The sequence below is a fragment of the Chaetodon auriga genome, chromosome 10 (genome assembly GCF_051107435.1).
Source record: "Chaetodon auriga isolate fChaAug3 chromosome 10, fChaAug3.hap1, whole genome shotgun sequence".
NCBI classification, from domain to species: Eukaryota; Metazoa; Chordata; class Actinopteri; order Chaetodontiformes; family Chaetodontidae; genus Chaetodon; species Chaetodon auriga.
In genome coordinates, this window is record NC_135083.1 from 25,023,567 (window position 1) to 25,042,927 (window position 19,361).

Genomic DNA, 19,361 nt, shown 5'->3' on the forward strand with positions numbered 1-19,361 from the left:
TGTAGGTACTCCAACATGCTTGGAAAGGGAGGGGTGAGCTGAGGGATATTCAGTTGGTTGCAATCTGCATCTTCACCGCTAGACACCACTAAATCCTATGCAGTGGTCCTATTAGTCAAAAAACACAGGATTAAGAAAAATTAAAACCAAAAACACAGGATTTTTGTTAAAGAATAAAATGAAATCTGGAAAAAATTAACATAGATTTTGAAAGAGCCCTAAATAACATTGAACGAAATTTGATTTGAACATTGAAAAGTGGCTGTGTCATAACCAACATGGAGAATTTCAGCGATTCAGAGTTGGATGCTAGCCTCCATTCAGTTACAGAGGACTACTTGCTCAACACCTTCACCTGTGTTACAGGAGCAGGTAGACGTACCCCTCAAACTGTCGGAGATGGAGGGTTTGTTACTTCTGTCCAAATTGATGTACACCAAACAGGATAGCAGTATCCATCAGGGAGAGAGAAGCATTGTAACCCTATCCCATGTCGTTCCTGAAGCAGTCCACTATAAATTGCCTCACACACAGCCACCAGATTGGTAACCACAGTATTTTGGGGAAATGGAGTAAGGTTTGAGGTGGAGAACACCTGAAGACACACAGATGTACAATGCTAGCTAGCTAAGTAATGAATCTTAACTCTGTGCTGCTGAAAGTTGAAGATTGATTGATGGGTGGGTGGTTATTGGTTCAAATTGGTTGGTTCAAGTTTAAATAGATACACAATATGACCAGGGATGTGATCTAAAAAAACTGAAACACAAGTCTCAAGTTGTTTTTACTGATGAAAATAGCAGACATGCCAAAGTGTTCAGTTATATGCAAATATTTAGTAAAATATATGCTTAAGATAAATCATATTCAGTAACAGATACTTTCTAGAGCATATATTTATAAATGGGTTTTTATAATAGGTAAATTTCTATGAAAGACGAAACCACGAATAAGTGACAGGAAGTGTCTATGTTACCCCAGTGATGGTGTTGCGTACAACTAAAAAGTACTGCAAGTAGCCTGTTCATAATAAGGTGGCAGGGGTCCTGAACTGTAAGGGCCAGGATTTTTTGAAGCCTACACTGTGGGGGCTGGACTTCAGATTAAAGAAATGTTTTATATATATATAGTATCTATATATTTAATATCTTAACTTACAAAATATTTTTAGATGAGCCTACATCAGTGTGAACAGACATGGAAAATCCATAATGATAGATTCTGAACTAAAAAATGACCTCCACCAAGGAGGCTGTCAGTGCTTAGTACTGCCCACAGTAGTTGAACCAATGAATGAGACCTTATCCCAACAAAAAACTCCTTTTTAGGATCCCAGGAAGCAAACAAAAATACTCAGTTTGAGACTAAATACAATAGTTGGCCAATGAAAATAAACCCAAACGACACCTCTTGCATCTGCATGAGTTACAGACTTTTAGCTTGATGTTCACTGTCAGGATGGATTGGACCTCTTCCACTGGTGAATAACATAAGCTGCATGAATCTTCTGAATTCATTAGTATTCTGCAGGTTGAATGTGACCCACAAGCCGCCAGTTGACAATATGGGCAGTTCAGTGCGGATGCGGACTGGAATCTGGACTTTGAGAAGGCCTGCTCTATATCAGAAATTCCTACAATACGATGAAAAAAAAGCAGTGGCATTCACATTATCTTTTGCTAGCAATCCCACAATGCAATGTTTTGCAGTTGATAGTTAATTTGGGAAACCCTAAAACTGTCAGTGACAATGCGAAGCGATGTTAAGTCATGAATGTCTGAAATCTTAATTTACAGCTCACTGTAAAGCAAATGCAGTGTCCCATGTAGGAAATAATGACCAACTGAAGGATGACCTGGATTCAGACACAGCATACGGTAAGATGTTTGACAGGTAATGTTTACCATGTTCACCATGGTAGTTTAGCATGTTAGCATGCTAACATTTGTTAATATGCACTCAACACAAAGTACAGCTGAGGCTGATGGGAGTGGTTTTCAGGTATTTAGTCATAAACCAGAGTATTGGACAAATAAAAAGATGACCTGATGGTTGAGCGAGGTGAAAAGAGGATCACCAAACACTATTTTGTCTTTGTTCTATCTTGCAGTCCAGTTAATTTACTGCCAAATTAAACCTGATGACATACAATTTAAACCGCAGTAGAGATGACGTCCAGTCTGGTTGCTGATGCTCCCATATGTTGATGGTAAATTTATGCCACTAAAATAAATCTAGAAATGTTGTATTGATATGAAAAGATCCTTAAAGGCCTGATCAAAAGGTAGAGCTGACAACAATACACAAGAATCCCTATGAAAGCTGCTTGCTTCTTTCTTTTTTTCAGCCTTAAAGTGTGATTTAGTGTGCGTCTGTGCGTGTGTGTGGAGTTAACAGACCCCCCTCTGTGTGGAGAGACAATGATGGAGGGTGGGAGGAGGTGGAAGTCTTGAAATCCTGGATGATGCACTCAGTGTAGACTGCCCTGCCTTGCACCGCCTCCCCCACCACAACCACCACACCACCAAGCCACGCCCAACCCACACAGCCCCACCCTCCCCCTCCCACTGCCACCACTTTTTCACAGCATCCTCTTCCCTTTCTCTCAGCTGTGTGGCACCACTATCTCTCCAGGGAGGAGCCTGCAGCCTTACTGCATCACACAGACACAGAGGCGCATGAGGGACACAGTGTGAAAGTGAACGGCAGGGAGAGAGAGAGGGGGGAGAACTGTACCATGCAGATATAAGCTCGTAATACACAAGGCAGGAATTCCATTTTCTTCTTTTACACTTCTATTTTTGGCTGTGTCTGTCACACCAAAAAACGGAGATACCACTTCACCGAGGATAACGAGCTCGAGAAGAAGAAGGGAGAAACAGAGAGAGAATTAAACAGCCTTGAGAAAAGCAAGGCGACTCTATCAGCTGGGAGGAGAGAGAGGAAAAAAGGGCGAGTGAGAGAGGGAGGGAGAAAATAATTAAATAAATCCCAGGGAGGAGAGAGAAAGAGGGAGGGATCAGTCAGAGAGAGGGAGAGGAGGGGATGTAGCAGTGTGTATCCTTGCTGGCTCACCACACACACATACACATACACATACACACACATGTACACACATACACACACGCACACTTAGCCTGGATAATGTGCTGAAAGAGGCGGAGAGAAAGGAAGAAGGCAAACCGGTGAGCTATCTATCTCTGCATCCTTCCATCCATCCATCCATCCTTCCATACATTCCATCTTTTCATCAATCCGTTTGTGTTTCCAATCCAAACCCAGAGACAATGGATTTAGACAAGTGTGTCCTTGCTTGGATTCTTGTTTGTATGTGTGCGTGTGGGAGATCTATCTGCCTCCATGATTAGCATGTGTGATTGATTCATGCCTTATCACTCATCGTGTCACGCATTGCAGGCAGGGATTGTGTGCATGCAACCTGCTAGCTGTGCTAGCATGGCTGGTGCCTGTGGCTGGCTGGCTGCCTTCACTGGAAGGGCTGTCTGGCAGTCCACTCAGAGGCTGCACCTGCCAACGAGTGCGACATGGTGTTGGTGTGCATACAGTATATGTGTGTGTAAAGGTTGCATTGTTATGGCAGCGTATAATTCCACCATTCTAGCAGACGGGTGCTGGTCTTAAATTCAGATGTGTTGTAGCGAGTGCCATCCACCCCTCATGTAATGTCTGTGATGCAGGCTGAACGCACACTGGAACATTGTTACACTGGTTGGTCAAAATGCTCTTTCTGAGGCTTATCCCTCCTGATAAGAATGAATTTCTGTCAGAGAACTTTTTATTTTTAGAGATATTTGTGCCATGAAAATGGTTTAAAGATTGAATATTGGTGATGGCAGCTTTAATCCAATAATGTCAATGTTAAGATTGACCTTCAAAAACCTCTTGATGCATCCTAAATTGTACACATGGTAGACAAACCTAAATATCTCTCCATCTCTGTCACTCAGGATAAATCTATGCGAGTGTGTGCTTCAGTGGGTGAGTGTGTGTGTATGGAGGGGTTCCAGGGGATTGCTTACCTGGCAGCAGTGCTCATTGCTTCAGAGGAGAGGCTCTAAGAACAAAGAGTTCAGAAACCCAAAAGTTTGATTTCTACTCTTTTCTTCCATCCCTATGTATCAGAGAAAAAGGGAAGTATTGCACAGTTGTGTATGTGTTATTTTGCAATTTTACAAGCCAAATTCAATTTACTTCTCATGGTTAATGCAACTGTAAAAGGTCTTCTGTTTTTCTGGGTGGGCTTTATGAAATCTTATAAAATAACCCTGGTGATGTCATTAGGCTTGGAGACAAGGCATTATTAATAGCAAGCTTTTGATAAGTGCAAGCATGATGTTTGAAAGAGTTGGATGTTTACCAGTCAGGAAGGGTTTATCGAGTAACCATCAAGTTGCATTATGGGAAATGTAGGATTCTGTGTTTTTGGAGTTTGACCCATAGGGACAAAGAATTGGGATACCTTCACCCCTGCGGCATCAATTTTATACCATTCTTCTTGCAGGTCTCCCAATTTTATTGAAGAGTTTAATACTGAATTAAACTTAGTTTTCAGTTTTCATAATAGTTACAAAAAGTCAAAAGACAATTTGTGTAAGGGTACCGGAGCTTTCTTTGGGTAGTTCCTGCCTTGAATTTTCTACTTCTTTGATTTGGCTCTGTGTCAAGTAACCGTGGCTGTCTTGTGGATGTTGTAGCATTTAGACCCGAAATGCTATTCCATGGCATTTCATTTACTTAGCCTGACATTGTGCTCTTGTTAGTAGAGCTGCAGCTAATGATTTTTTTCATTGTCAATTTGTTAAGATAAGATAAGATAAGATAACACTTTATTAATCCCCCATAGGGGAAATTATGGTGTTACATGCAGCAACAATAGTATGAGGAATATATAAAATGAGGTATAGAAGGGAATAAAATACAAAAAATAAAATGAAAAATCAACTATATATTTGCATTCTATATAAAAAGGGGGGTGGGCACTGAAAAATAATACAGCTAATGGGAAAAAATTGAAAATTGATTGGGTTTATTTTGGGGTTTATTTTGTTTTGCTTTGCTGTAATTAATCAGTAGCGGATGGTGCATCAATAATGCTGACAACACTTTCAGTCAACATGGAAGCTGCATGTTTTTCACGTCAGTCAAAAAAAATGTGCTAATTTAAGAGTTGTTATTTCCACTTACATCATTTTTTGTGGCCATTTTTCTGTTGCTGTTCTCCTGTTTGAACAAATCAAAGAAGAGTTTGATGTTCAGAGGCTAATGTCCCATACCAAGCTGAGGGAAACATGCGATTCTTTAGAAACAAAGTTAAGATCATTAAAATGATGGCCTTACACAAACCCATGGTATTGTTGAACATCTTTATCTGTTAATTAACATTGAAGACATGTGAATGAAAGAACTCTTTGAAATGGGAATTAAGAGATGGGGAAAATACCACTAAGATCTCCCATCTCTTCATGACATCACTATATATTTTTCGAATACTAAGGCAAGTTTATGTGATGTGATCAAGCTATTTGTCTTTACCTTTCAAAGAAACAAGGCCAGTGTCCATTAGGAAAGCATTCCATTTTTTCCCTCATGCTTCAAGGCTCTCACGATTCATTGTCTGGGTGACACTGTGTGTTAATTGCTGGAGTGCATTCCTCTGATGCTGGGCTGTGGGTAATGGCTTTTTGCTTTGAATGTTTTTTTTTTTTGCCTAAAGTGACGAGGCATTTTAACATTCAGCCTCTCTGTCCTTGGCTTGCTCTTTGCTGCACTGGGAGGTGAACATAGAGGTGGAGTATTACATCTCAGAGGCTATATCTGGTTTGGGGGCATTTGGGGCTGTTTTGAGCTGTAGTGGCTGTGCCCTGTGCAATCTGAGTCATGGTGCCTATTGATCCCTACGCTGCTTCCAACTATTTATGAGCCTGTGTAGGACTGTGGCTGTGTGTGTGCTGAAAGTTACTTTCCTGTGTCAGTTTTGCTGACTGGACACTGACCTATTAATAGTACTCTATGGATAATGCACAGCTGAACACCTCAGTCTGCAATGCAGTTGTTGTAATGTAATGCTACATATTATACATCTGCTTCCATTCCTCTTGTTGTTAGTGGATGTGACTGTATCATATCAGCAGCTGCAGCTCTCTTCTAGGCTTCCTGCTGTACGGGTTAGAGGGCCCACTGGGACTGAATTATGGAGTTCCAGTCAGCCTGTAAGCTGTTAAACTGGTTAACTGGAGACCACCAGACTCAATAGACTCAGTGTCTGGCTGACTGTGGCACAGGAAACATTTCATGATACATGTAGCAGCATGAGTCATTAAACTAAAGATGGAGCTCTATCTGTTTTCCTTGTGTTCATTTATTATATCACCCCATTCTTCTTAGTACCTGCCCGATACCATTACACTTACATCGGTATTACATTACCATCACAGCATGTACACACACTCTTCCACCTGCAAAAAATGAGTGTAAGCGAATCCTAACAGCACAGGTAAAAAACCAAAGGCTCTGTATTTGTCACCATCTGTCTTTTTTTTACTTAATACTTGACCTTGGAGGAAAGAGTTCTTCAGAATGACTCCTATCATTGCTGGAAGACAAAGCATTCTCACTAACTAGATGGACAACCAAGAGAGAGTTTTTTTCCATCCTAGATTCACTGATAACATCAGACAACACATTCTAATTATAAATAGGCTTTTGCACTTAACAGTGTCAGCCTGGAGGGATTCATCTTAAAGCTGAAACAGTTTGCATTTGCAATTAGTGATGAGGGTGGTTGGTTGTTCCAGTAGCTCTGTACTGTTCAGAAAACCAAGGCACAAAAAGGCATTTGTCATTGCAACTTAGTCAAGTTAAATTGTGACTCTAGGTTGCCATTATGCTTTATTGCTGTGGTGCATCGTTTTGCATCGAACAGGGAGTGCACTTGACCAGCTCAATACTGACAGATTGTGGTATTACATAAACTTGTCAGTCCTAGCTTGGAACCATAGATGTGGAAGATACTTTAAAAATCCAATTTCAGCGTACTCATTACTTCCTGTAAGTTGCACCGGCTGATGCCTCAGATATATAGATATAATATATATATATATATATAGATATAATCTGATTGCTTCTGTCACTTGTGGATTCATTTACCTCCAGGACACCACAAATAAAATGTGCGCATCAAATGTTAACTTTTTTCACTGTAGGAATGTCTTGTACTGTACTGTATATATTTTTGCTGGTCTCAGTCTTCCTATCTAAAACCATCATTACCACTTTATCATGTGATAGGACATTTTTGTCTGATTTGTACAACACTTGGGTAGTTGCTCCAGTGCTTTCCAGTTGGCTGGAGGATTGCTTTCTCTAGCCAGGCTTTTCTACCTGCAAATGTGAACATGTGTACAGTCACTATCAAGAAGGCCTCTTTCATGGGTTTGGTCTCAGTAGAATTAAGCTTTAACAGAAATTTGATATGTTTAAAATATTTATTTTCAAGTTGAGTTTCACGTCTTGCCTTCTTCTCAGTTTTTTTTATGATGGTACTTTTTAACTTCTTTCAGCCCTTAAATGTTTTTAAACCTATTGGAGTGTTTGCAGTTATTTTTGTGTAATGGCAGGTTCCTTCATATGTCCACAGGACAATACATATAAGACAGGATCAGTACCCAAAACCACATCACCTTTTTAGAATATAATTAACAATTTCTGCATAAACTCTTTTATGAAATTGCTGATTGGAACTTGGGTCTTATTTTTGTAGTTTTAGCCAACTGGTCATAATTTCATTACGCTTTCCATGAGCGGTCAGATTATGAGACAGGTATTATTTGTATGACAAAACGCAGATGAAGTGAAATTATTACCTGAACTTTACCATTAGAGATGCACTTCCTGATTCAGCTTTAATGTACTATACTTAATGTAGTTGCAGGGGTTCTTATTCCACTTCATATGGGCTTACTTTCAGTTTTACCCCTAAATAGATTTATTTAGATAATCTGGATAAACTGCTAGTTTGTTTACAACCTGTCTCATCTTCTAATTGCCCCATCAGACTTTGTTGTAGTGACATTGGCATATTCCCAGATCCCAGATGGTGAATAAGATATCATAGCTTATAGAAAGTTACCTCACTGATGACCTTATTCAAAGAGACTCTCAGGTGAGTGCACAGCTTCAGAAGAAAGACAAATCACTCTGGCTGCGGAAACTAAAGTCAGACAATGCTTCCTTTGCCAGCTGTATCACAATTGGCAAAGGAAGTGGTAAACACAGAGGAGTCAAAGAGCCTTGAAGGAGTAACATAAAAGCACCCCTGGCCCCCATGATAATGATTTCTTTCTCCTTTCATAGTCCCCGTTCTCATTTATTCGCTCTCGCTGTTCAAGCAAACAGGTGGCTTTTTGATGCCATCATGGGTGGAAGTTACATACTTATGCTATTCAGTTGTCTTACACAAACACAGATCTAGTATGTGATCTATGGTGCAAGAGCCAAGAGCGTACACAAGTTTCTTAGAAATCCTTCTGGGAGCAGATTGTCTCTTCAAAATTAGTGGTTTATACTAGACAATTAATTAAAAACAGAAAAGAGAAGCCTGTAGTGTTCTTATGCAATCATCTCAAAGAATCTTTCAATTTCAAACACTATAAAATTAAGTTTTCCTTCTTTTGTTAAGGTGAATACAGGTGTAGATATTTGTTTGATTAAAGTTACCAAAGTTACCACCTTAAACTTTCATTAAAGATTTGAAAATTTTCAAATATTATAGTCTCTTGCCAAGAATCATTGGTAAAGAAACCATCTTGAAACAATGAAACACCAAAACAGAATAGCATGAAGAGGTTAATGGTGTTTTACATCTAACAAACTGCATCACGTCAGAGGAGCAGTGCAATATTAATTTATGATTGTATGCAGCATAGACAGTGGGACCAGTACATCAGCTGCATCTGTAACAATAGTGTTATGTAATGTAGTAGCAGGATTTAATCACTGCATTGAAACTATGGCCAGCCCCCTGAGGATGAAATATAACAGGCTTCCAATAACAACAACAACACAGTGCAAACTATGGCAGTTTCCAGACTGTTTAGGAGAATAATGTCATACAGCTTCCTAGTTTAACACCTCTGGTCTTTTTTAATATTAACCATCCATTATTCAGCAGCTACAGTATGATCTGTGGTGCTACTGGCAGCACTGAGCCAGAGACCAATCGTTTCTGCTGTGATATTAATGGAAAAGTCTGTCATTTGTTTATAGTACAATATTGATCACCACAGTCAATGTTATGAGACATAAGTAATAAATGTGACGAGTGAGAGAAATCTATCCTAAAACACTTATCACTGTTAAGAGCTATTGCCTGTGTACCTTGCACTTCTGGACCCATTCAGTTTGCGGTGGAGTATTTGTTGCCCAACCAGCAGTATGACCTCAGGATGATGACGGTCAGACACCCATCCATGTGCCTGTAGATACATTGCCTTAGTCTTGGACAGACAAACACTAAACCAAGTTTTTTTTCCAGCTACTACCGGCCAGATTGTGAAATTTGCTTGTGATATTCACAGCCTCTATAAGGTAATTGATTGCCACCGATTTTGTTGTCTTCTGACCTTTTGTGTAGCACCACTGTCAGGTCAGAATGTCTCTCTGATCCAAAATGTGGCCCATGACAATATATCTTGAAAGTTAATGGCTAGATTTCCATGAAATTGCTGTGGATATACACAGTCCCCACAAGAGGAATCCTAAAGGGAGCAGTATGCCTCAAATGGAAAAAGAAATTGGCCAGGTGTATAGGGGTGAGAAAGTAGGCAGGCTTTGAATTTCTCTCTCAAGCTCTCTTCTTCCATTCTATACACAGCTGCTGTCAGTAAAAGTCCCACATTCATAAACTTATGTAAAAACACCAAAGTATTATCAGCAAATTGTACTTAAAGTCCAACTGAAAACTTAAGTAGCAGTTTTTTGTATGCCACAGCATACATATTTACTCTGTAAATCACAAAAAAAAAAAAAAATCAGAAACCAAATTGGAAAGATGTATATTTCTTATTTTTTGGCGCTCCCTAGGTTTGCATTAATGAAATACAATTCTGGTATCCATCTGTGTAGATGGAGACCCTATGACCATACAGACTCTGGACAACAACCCATGTTAACTTTCCTCCGAAAGTCTCCTTATCTAACTTATCTAACATGAGAGTACGTCTTGTCCTGCACCTTATCTTGTTAAAGTGACACCAAACAAACATTCACAGAGGAAAAATGCACTGCTAAGGTCAGTTCGGAGGCTAGATAGCTAATAAGCTCTTCAGCTGCGGCACATTAAACAGCAACTGTACCTGCAAATGTCACTTTGGCCCAGTTACATGTTGGTCTGGTCCTTAGTCTTCAATATCAACAACGCACTGTCTGACCATGATGTAGGCTGCAGTACAAATGTTTACTTTGTCTCTTGTTCACTATGGTTTAACACCAGGGCTTTGGCAGCCTGCCAGCTGTTGTCAATCAAACACAGACAAACCTCCAGTCGACTGAGACGAAAAAGGATTTCTACTAATATTTCCCCAAAGTTTTAATAATAAAAAGCTATTAATAGTGCATTTAAAACATGTTGACATTATTTTTGTCTTTAAAAACTGACTGACTAAATGTGAAGCTACTATAAACATCTGTATATGCCGCTGGGTAGTTTAATCTATGACAATGCATTATATTTTACATATGTAAAACCTTAATCTGCGAAGTAACTATATCTGTGAAATAAATGTAGTGGAATTATGAAGTACAATGTTTCTGTCTGAATTGGAATGAAGTAAAAAAGCAAATTTGCTTAATTAATAGTAATGTACAAGTACTTCAAAATTGTACTGCAGTGCAGAACTTGAGTACATGTATGTAGTTAGTCCAGATAATTGGTTGATTGGTTGGTTGAGAGACAGATGTTAAAAATGAATGGTGAAAAACAACCCTGGATCATTAGACTTTACACAACTTGATAGTGTGTTTTGCCAAGCGCCTCCTATCTGGTGAACGCCTATGCCTCTTGGTCTCCACAGTCCAGTTTGTAATGCAGGTTGTCTGTTTTCAATTTGTAGTCTCCCAGTCTAAACCAAGATTACTCAAATTATGTCCTTTCCCATGATGAGTGGTCCTCAACTACGGATGTCTGCTCCAAGCTGCAATATCGCTCTTAAAGATGAAGTACCCTTAAGACCTGTCACTGAGCTCATGAGTGTTTACTGCAGGTGGTTGTATCAGAGAAATACTACATACAGTAATCATATACTCTAACCAAGAATATGTTATGTGAAGTTTTATATGAAGAGTAGATTTAGAAGAAACATAGCGCTGCCACTTAGATGTGAACAAAATAAGTGGCAGGTCAGGGTGTGAAGGCATGTTATTGCTCACCCTTTCTCATCCTTCTTTAAATAAGCCCACTCTGTGGATTTTTTGTGGAGTTTGTAACACATGAAAATGGACAACACAGCAACTGATTGTAGTCACTTAAAATCTAAAAATGGTTCTTCAACACCCGACATAAGTTGAGGCTTTTGTTAGACATTTACCGTCGAAACACAAAATTGTCAGCATGGCATGTTATATGTAGGTAGTAGAGCAGTAATCCAGGGAGAGAAAGGTTTTAATCCAGGGTGTGTTCCACTGACCTATCAGGAAGGGTTAAAGTATAGGCAGGGGATTGGTCCAATTACTTCAGCATAGCTGCAGCAACTCCCATTTACCAAATCCCATTTAATGAGTGTTCCAGCCCAAAGCCATCCCCTTTACACAACATGGCAGACCCTTAAAGTCTATTTAACGATGTGCAATAGTGGGTAACTAGTTGTGAATACTCTGCACTGTTATACTGGATCCATATTCCACTCTGTGTGATTTGGAACTTCATGGATTATGTTGTGTATTGCAGAATATACTGCACCGAAATGAGTGTAAGTCTATGTGATGAAAACTTCACGTGTGTGTGTGTGTGTGTGTGTGTGTGTGTGTGTGTGTGTTGGTTTCACAGCTCTTTGTTTTGTAATGGTTGTGTATGGCACATTTCTGGGTGTCTATCAGAGTCTATCACTTGGCAATTTTGACTGTGTATACTATGCTAAATGTCTGTGCAGCCCAGTACTCGTCCTGTGGACTTGGCTTCTACCCTCACTGTTGACTGTTAGCATGTCAGTCTGTGACATCTCACTGGCTTCTGGTCTGACTCCAGCTGTTAGAGCTTAGCTCATATGACAAAGAAGGGTCAAAACATGTCTAGGTATCAGAGATAGGATGAGTGTCTTAAAACTCAGCTCAGCTCTGTGTGACAGTCAGTCCTTTCAGTCAGTGACAGTACAATGGGACATGTTACACCGGTAAACTACACAATAGATATGATTTCACTGAAGTCTCTTGTAAACTCTCAACCCATTCTAATGGTCCCAGAAAGTATAAACTATTGGAGAAAGATGTGGTGCATGTCATGTAATTGCAACATTCTCCCTTGGATTCCACTTTGGGATTATTATTGGATGTCACCCCCCTCACTACCCATCTGTCTGTACTGTGAACTGTCAAACGCAAACAGGCGAGAAAGTGAGAGTGTGTTGTGATTTCTGATAAAAGTAAGCGTGGTCATTGCACTGATCCATCACAAAACTGCAATATTTTGGCTCGTAAGCTTTGATCAACATCTTCTAATGGAATCAAACCCCTGATTTGGCATCCTGTTTGAAAATATGTGGCTTTTTCAGTCTAATAGTCAATCTATATGCATGGTTATCTATTTCTCTGCTATATACAGTATATTTTAAACAGTAAATGTGCTAGACTGCATCCTACAGTGTTATATGGTATGGTTATATGGTATTTCTCTTTATAAGTCCTTCAGTATGTGTGGATATGTTTGTGTGTGTGTTTGTGTGTGTGTGTGTGTGTGTGTTTGGCATAGCTAGGAGAGGAAAGTAGGGATTGGTATTGTTGAGTGCATGATCATGGTGCATTGTTAAGCCCTGTTAGGACAGTGAAAGAAAGTAGTCTGTGTACTGTACACATGTGTGTGATAGAGAGAGAGAGAGAGAGAGAGAGAGAGAGAGAGAGAGAGAGAGAGAGAGAGAGAACATGCAGGTCCTTCATGCATCAGAGGACTTAAAGTGTGGAAGCTAGTGTGCCAGTGATGACTTACTTTAGTGGGGGACACATTGGGCAGCACTGAAAGACACAGAGGGAGTGGTGGGGGGCATGGAGGGAGAATGTTAATAGACTGGATCAAACCAGTCAAGTATTTATCCTCCTGCCGTGGCCTAATGACATTCCTCAGAAAGTCTGAAAAAGTTTGAAACGGAAAGCAAGACCCATCTAGTCTTGAATTTTGCCATTAGAGATGTCATTTGGGTGTTGTTGGAGGAGGGAGCTGGTGCTTGTCTTGGTGTGGTCACCTTTGTGATGTGATGAAATAGCACCATTTGAACAAGCTATTCTGAACTGTCCCTAAGTGTGCCACTTTGACTGAAGAAGATACTGATATTCAGTGTCTAATGCAGGTTTTTTGTATACTTCTAAATGGGCTTTAGATATGGTATGTGAGGACGTGGCAGGGCCAGCAGCACTGCCAGCTTGTCAGTGTAGTGGTTCATTAATAATGCTGCTATTATGTGAATATCTGGGCTGAAATACTAAAATGAGCTTCCAGTCTCAAGGGGTTTTCCTCATCAACCCCTGCTCACTCTGCCATCTAATTTCTGTGAAAATCTTGTCAAATCTAATGGGTATGTATTATCTTGGGTTTTCATGTGTAGACATGAAAACATGTGTAGAGCTGAAAATAATCAGTTCACCCCCTTCACCCTCTGCACTGACTGTATATGCTGCATTTTAACAACATATATAGACATCATTTACATACTTCCTTACATACAGCACTTTTACCTAGAGGGTTAAGCATACTTTAAAACAAATATCTTGACTCAATAGAATAACATTAAAAAGTAATAGTTTACATCAAGGTTTATGCATTAAGACAGCTTCTGAGGAAATTAAGTTGAACTGACTGAGGACATTGAGTATTTTAATGACTATATACTTAAGAACTGGCGGCATAAACACAAGATTTTAGGTTTATTACACATTAAACAAATAAATTTCAACTTAAGTATCATGTATTTAGCTATTAAAACTATAGCATGAACCCAGATCTTAAGTTGTAAAAAATAAAATTGACAGTTCTTCCTCATTAGCTTTACTAGCTTTTGGAATTAGATTCTTTTTTTATTCAGTAAGTTGAACTTTTTAATTTAACCTTAGAACATAAAGTAGTCAGCATGAAATACAAACTTACAAACTTCTCAAAGTTTTTCTGTACTAAATAACAACAACCTTCCTAGTAACAAAAACAAACATGCTTGCTGTTGCCCAAAGTGTTCAATTTTAGATAAGATGACTAAATACTTTGGTTGTACAGAAGGTGGAACAATTTTCCTTGCATTCCTTGCTAAATTACTGTGTCTGTGAGTACCCTGAAAAGCATTATATAAGAACACTCACACACACACACACACACACACACACACACACACACACACACACACACAAGTAAAAATAAAAAAAATTAAACTCAGTTCATTATTATGAAAACTTATTCATGCATCATATTTTCACAATAAAATAGTTATTGCTGGTAATTTTATTTCATTCCAGCTGTTTTTTTAATTTCCAAATGTCCTTTTGCGGAGGTTTAATTGTCAATGCCATTTTTTCAGATGAATGTTAAAAAGACTATCACAAAGTCTTGTCTCCATCATGACCGTTTCATGTCATTATCAAGACAAACAGGGCTAAGACAATCATGCATCCACTTATTCACACCAAAATAACAACCAGTCATATGCCTGGCTCTGCCATTTGTCTTGATTATGGTAATGAAATAAAATGGGAAAAAACATTGGGGAAAATGACATTGTGAAATAAAAACAGACAGACGAAAATGACATTTAAGAAGTTTTATTATTTTTTGTGTATTTTTCTGTACATGATTCATATCATTGCTTATTTGATGTTTTATTATTTACTTAACATTTAAAGGCCTTTTCAGACACAGCTTGACAAGGGCACCACTGCACACCCATTATTTCCAATGGCTTGCACCAGGCAGCATGCTGTTTGCCGAGCTCGCGCCCAAAGTTCAGCCTATTTAAACTTGTGGCGAGTGCACCTCATATTGCATTGTGTCTGAGAGGGCCGTAACACTTCAGTGCAGTCAGATGGCCGAGATGAACAATCAGTTTTTTTCATGCTTCAAGTCTTTCATGCATTCAGGTTGTAGAAAGTCCTCTTTACAAATGGATTTTATTTTGTATAAAGGGTTTGCAAAAAAAACTATAATGATTTGTACATGGATAACAGATCGCTGTACAGGGGTTCAGACTGACACCTGAAAGGGCAGAAAGACACAAAGATACTTCTCACTTACTACTATGTACTACGTACTTCTGAGCAACACTTAAACAAGAAATTACCAGTCATGGTCAAATACACTGCCAGTTTAGCATCACAGTCTGTGCAGATTTTAACAGGAACAGTTTCCTGTTTCAGTATCAAGTGTAAAGTAATGGCTCTAACACGCTGGAATTAACAGGAGTATTGCTTTAGCAAAGCCATTCTTAAAACTTGTAAATAGAAATAGTAACATTGATGGATGAAGCAACTAATAAAGAGGATCCAAGTTGAATTTTAGTGAAATAAACGTCAGCATGATAGCATCAACAAGGTCTTGTTTGCGTATTTTCCCTACATGAATCATAATTTATTCAACTTAGTTTCACTCCCTATTTTTTTCCCCAATCATCCATGCTCCCCTTGCAGTTGCTCTGTGCCACCCCAAGAGGGCCCGCCCTCCACTTTTAGAACCACTGATTTATGCTAATTGTATGAACTGCTCTCACCAGAAAGTGAAACATTGACATTAGTCCACAGGCTTTTGTTGAAATATCTGGTTCTTGAAATAGTAAGTATACTCTCAGAGCTAGCTGGTGAACCAGTGTCGAGCTAGCCACTAACATCCTAGCTGACTGCAGTGTATTCCAAAGATGTTCTTGTACAATCGACTCCTGTCTCATAATTGTCTGCAGACAATTCTTCTTTTGTGAAGGGGTTTTTACTCCAACAGTGGTGGTTAAATAAGTCGGAATGGTGCAACACAGTAAAGCCTGGTTTACGCTTCAGCGTCGCGGCGACACCGTACCTACGGCGTACACCCGACGCCGTCACTGAGCATTCATAATTCTGCGTCGAGGGAACGCGTTGCTCCGCAATTCACCGCCAAGCCGTTAGGGGGGTGTGGCTGTGTCTTTGTATGGTTTCGGGGGGCTCTTGTCGGATCCCCGTGTTTTGTGAGAATTCCCTCCACAAATTGTTGGCCATTTGGCAGTCTTTATACTGCCGCGAAGAGGAGTTGTAGAGGTGGTCGTACTTGCGTACCTCCTCGATAATTCTTTCTTCGGCTTGGTCCATTTTTTCTTGTAGCTCTCACCACAGAAACTTTGAAAATGGCGGTGTTGTTGTGCTGCGACCATAGGGCTGCGGCTGAACCGAAAATAAGTTCTGAGCGGACCAATCACAGTCCTCGACGTTCATGTCGACGGGACGCGTAGTCAGGATTTTTTTAGAGGTGCACATCAGGCTACGGCGTAGGGTCCGCATAGGGGTCTGCGTCGATGGCGTAGGTACGGCGTCGACGCGACGCAGAAGCGTAAACCAGGCTTAAGCTGTGATAGCGTCCTCCATCTAGGTCAGCACTGTCAAGATAGCTTTCTGTTGGCCACTTTTGCATATTCAATGGCCAAAAATTCACCAAAGTTGAACTCGATGTAAAAACTTTTCACACGTTTACTTCACACCAGTTAATCCACTTATTGTAATAGGTCCATTGGGGTGAATTGAATATGCTGTGAAATGCTGCCATTATGAAATGCTGGTGTGACCAGGTCTTTCATGTTTCAGATTTTCAGATAGCTGAGACTTGTGACTTAATTGTGTGATGCAAAATATGACTGTGGTATCTCCAGATAACATTAGAATTAAATCATGTCCACCAGCCTTCGAGATGATTAGAAAGCAGAGCTGTTCTGAGATTCAGCACACAGAACTGACTAGTTTGACTTTTATTTGCCATCATCTGATTTAGGGAAAACAAAATCTGGTAAACTGTAAGAGATCTAACTTCCATGTCCTGTGATATACTGTGTCAGACCCAGCTACCTTTCAGAATTTAGCAGACATGTCACACATTATTTCCCTCATCTTGCATTGCCGATGGCTTATCAGCTGCTCATTTAGAAGCAATGAGAATGTCATTTGTGGTTACCTCTAATGAGAGCAGCTGGACATGCATCCAGGCTCCACACCCATAAAACTCAACACCTCTCTTGACTTATAAGCATCTCTAGTTTCAGAAATAGCAACAGCGGTTTTGTAATGTGTCAGGCCTCCCTGCTGCACTGCAGCACACCCACATGTTTTCACTGCTCCTGATAACCAAGCAGCTGGGAAGCTTTCTAGCATTGATCCAAATGCGGAAGCTACCAGCTCTGCCAGGATGTATTTGATTTGCAGATAACTGATGTCATTTGATATCAATGGTCTGCTGCATTAACTGTCTGGAACTCATGTCTGGAGTGTTAAGGACATTAAACATGTAGACACATCTTGAATAGGACTGATCTGACACGATCATGATGCTCTCTGTAAAATGAGAAATTCAAAGATATGGTGACCTTGGCATCATGGATTTAGCATCTATTAGAATATCAATAGCAGCCTTAAAAAGCCCATACTGGTCACACCTATTCTGCAGAGGCTATGTATATTTTTTGTGAAGTCATCTGGAATTGGGTAGGTCTGTTTCTTCAGCAGCATGGCTTTCAGCACAGAGCTAACATAGCTGAAAAGCTGTAAATGGTAGCCTTGTTAGTGGAGTGTTGACTGTGGCACAGCAGAGCGCCATTGTTCTGCCTTTAACACACTGTGGTTTCTATACCAGACCAGAATGATGCATTGTGGATGACAGCGGCACTCTCCTGAGACAGCAGTGGGTTTGTGTTAAGACTATATGTCTGATTAAAAGCTGCCTTTTAATGGGCTATTTCACTGAAACACACAAGCAAAAAGTCACTCCAAGATCATCCTCTTCTGAAGAAATAACTGTTGTGAATTTCTGTATTGGCTGTAAGCAGAAGGAGAGCAGTAGCACATTTTCTCATATATATGTTTTTACTGAACATAAGGATTCTGCGTAGAAAACATTCTCAAGTCAATGTAGTATATTTTGAAATTTTTGATGAAAATCCCACAAAACAATGCTTTGCTGCAGATAGATGAAAAATGTAGGCGATAACATTTAGGCGACACTACACGTGTTAATGATGATGATGGAGTTGATTCATAAGAATTGAAAATTCCAATTTACTACTCACTATTGACTAAACTGTTGAGTTTGACAAAATAATTTTAACTCAATATCCATTAACTGGCTTTTTCAGGCCCTCTCAGCCACATCTCAGAGTCTTCCTCAATAGATAGATTTTGATTGTTCATTATCTGGCAGAAAGCTCCAGGAAAAGCCAGGAACAGGACCTTGAATTAAGATTATTTTCTGTTGTTGTTGGTTTTTTGAGTTAGTAATGGAGGTGTTGGTGTTGCCTGCTGAACAACATTACGCAAGCATACCTCACTGTTGTGGAACAGCTTTTGATGATGTTCTGATGATGAATAGCCTTTGTCCATTACCTTATGCCACAACCACCACACACTGTTGGCACAAATCTCGTAGTAATGGTAGTGAAGTACCTGTAATGGCTGCAGCTGTTACCTTGAATATGTCACTGACATAGTCTGAGAGTCTTCTGGGTCAGATGTGTGTCTGTGAAAGTGTGTCTAATAAAAGCTTGCACCTCCTGTGCAAGGATATTTTTTACAGATTTCACTTCACTTAAACACATTGAAGCTCCAATAACAAGATCAAATGTTTAGTACTTAATTATTTCTGTTGATTTTTTTAAACTTTAATCCACAATAACGGAGAAAATAGAGACTGTCGTAGAAAAGAATGATTAACAGAACTGAAAAGGGTTACTAAATTGAAAATGTTCCACATGGTCACACTGCTGTCACTGCTGTGATGTTTCCATTGAGTGAGCTTATTCCTGTGTCTGCTTATGTAAAGAAGGAATTATAATGACTTTTTGCTGTGCTTCTGAGATCCACGTGCAGGTTTGCAGATCCTCATTGAGGGAGGGATGGAGTGCTCTGCAGTAAGGATCTACACATTTCTGTACATC

General features: G+C 39.7%; 1 protein-coding gene across 2 annotated transcripts in view; it reads left to right on the forward strand.

Annotated features, from left to right (window-relative positions):
- Window positions 1–19,361, forward strand: part of prkcz (protein kinase C, zeta) — a 127,866-nt gene that overhangs the window by 22,558 nt on the left and 85,947 nt on the right. The window contains exon 1 of one of the 2 annotated variants that reach the window (XM_076741893.1): window positions 2,612–3,185. The exons of the other annotated variant lie outside the window; for it this stretch is intronic. The gene's annotated coding sequence lies outside the window, so the exon portion shown is untranslated. Of the gene's footprint in view, window positions 1–2,611; window positions 3,186–19,361 lie in introns of those variants that run through there. 2 annotated transcript variants of the gene reach the window in all.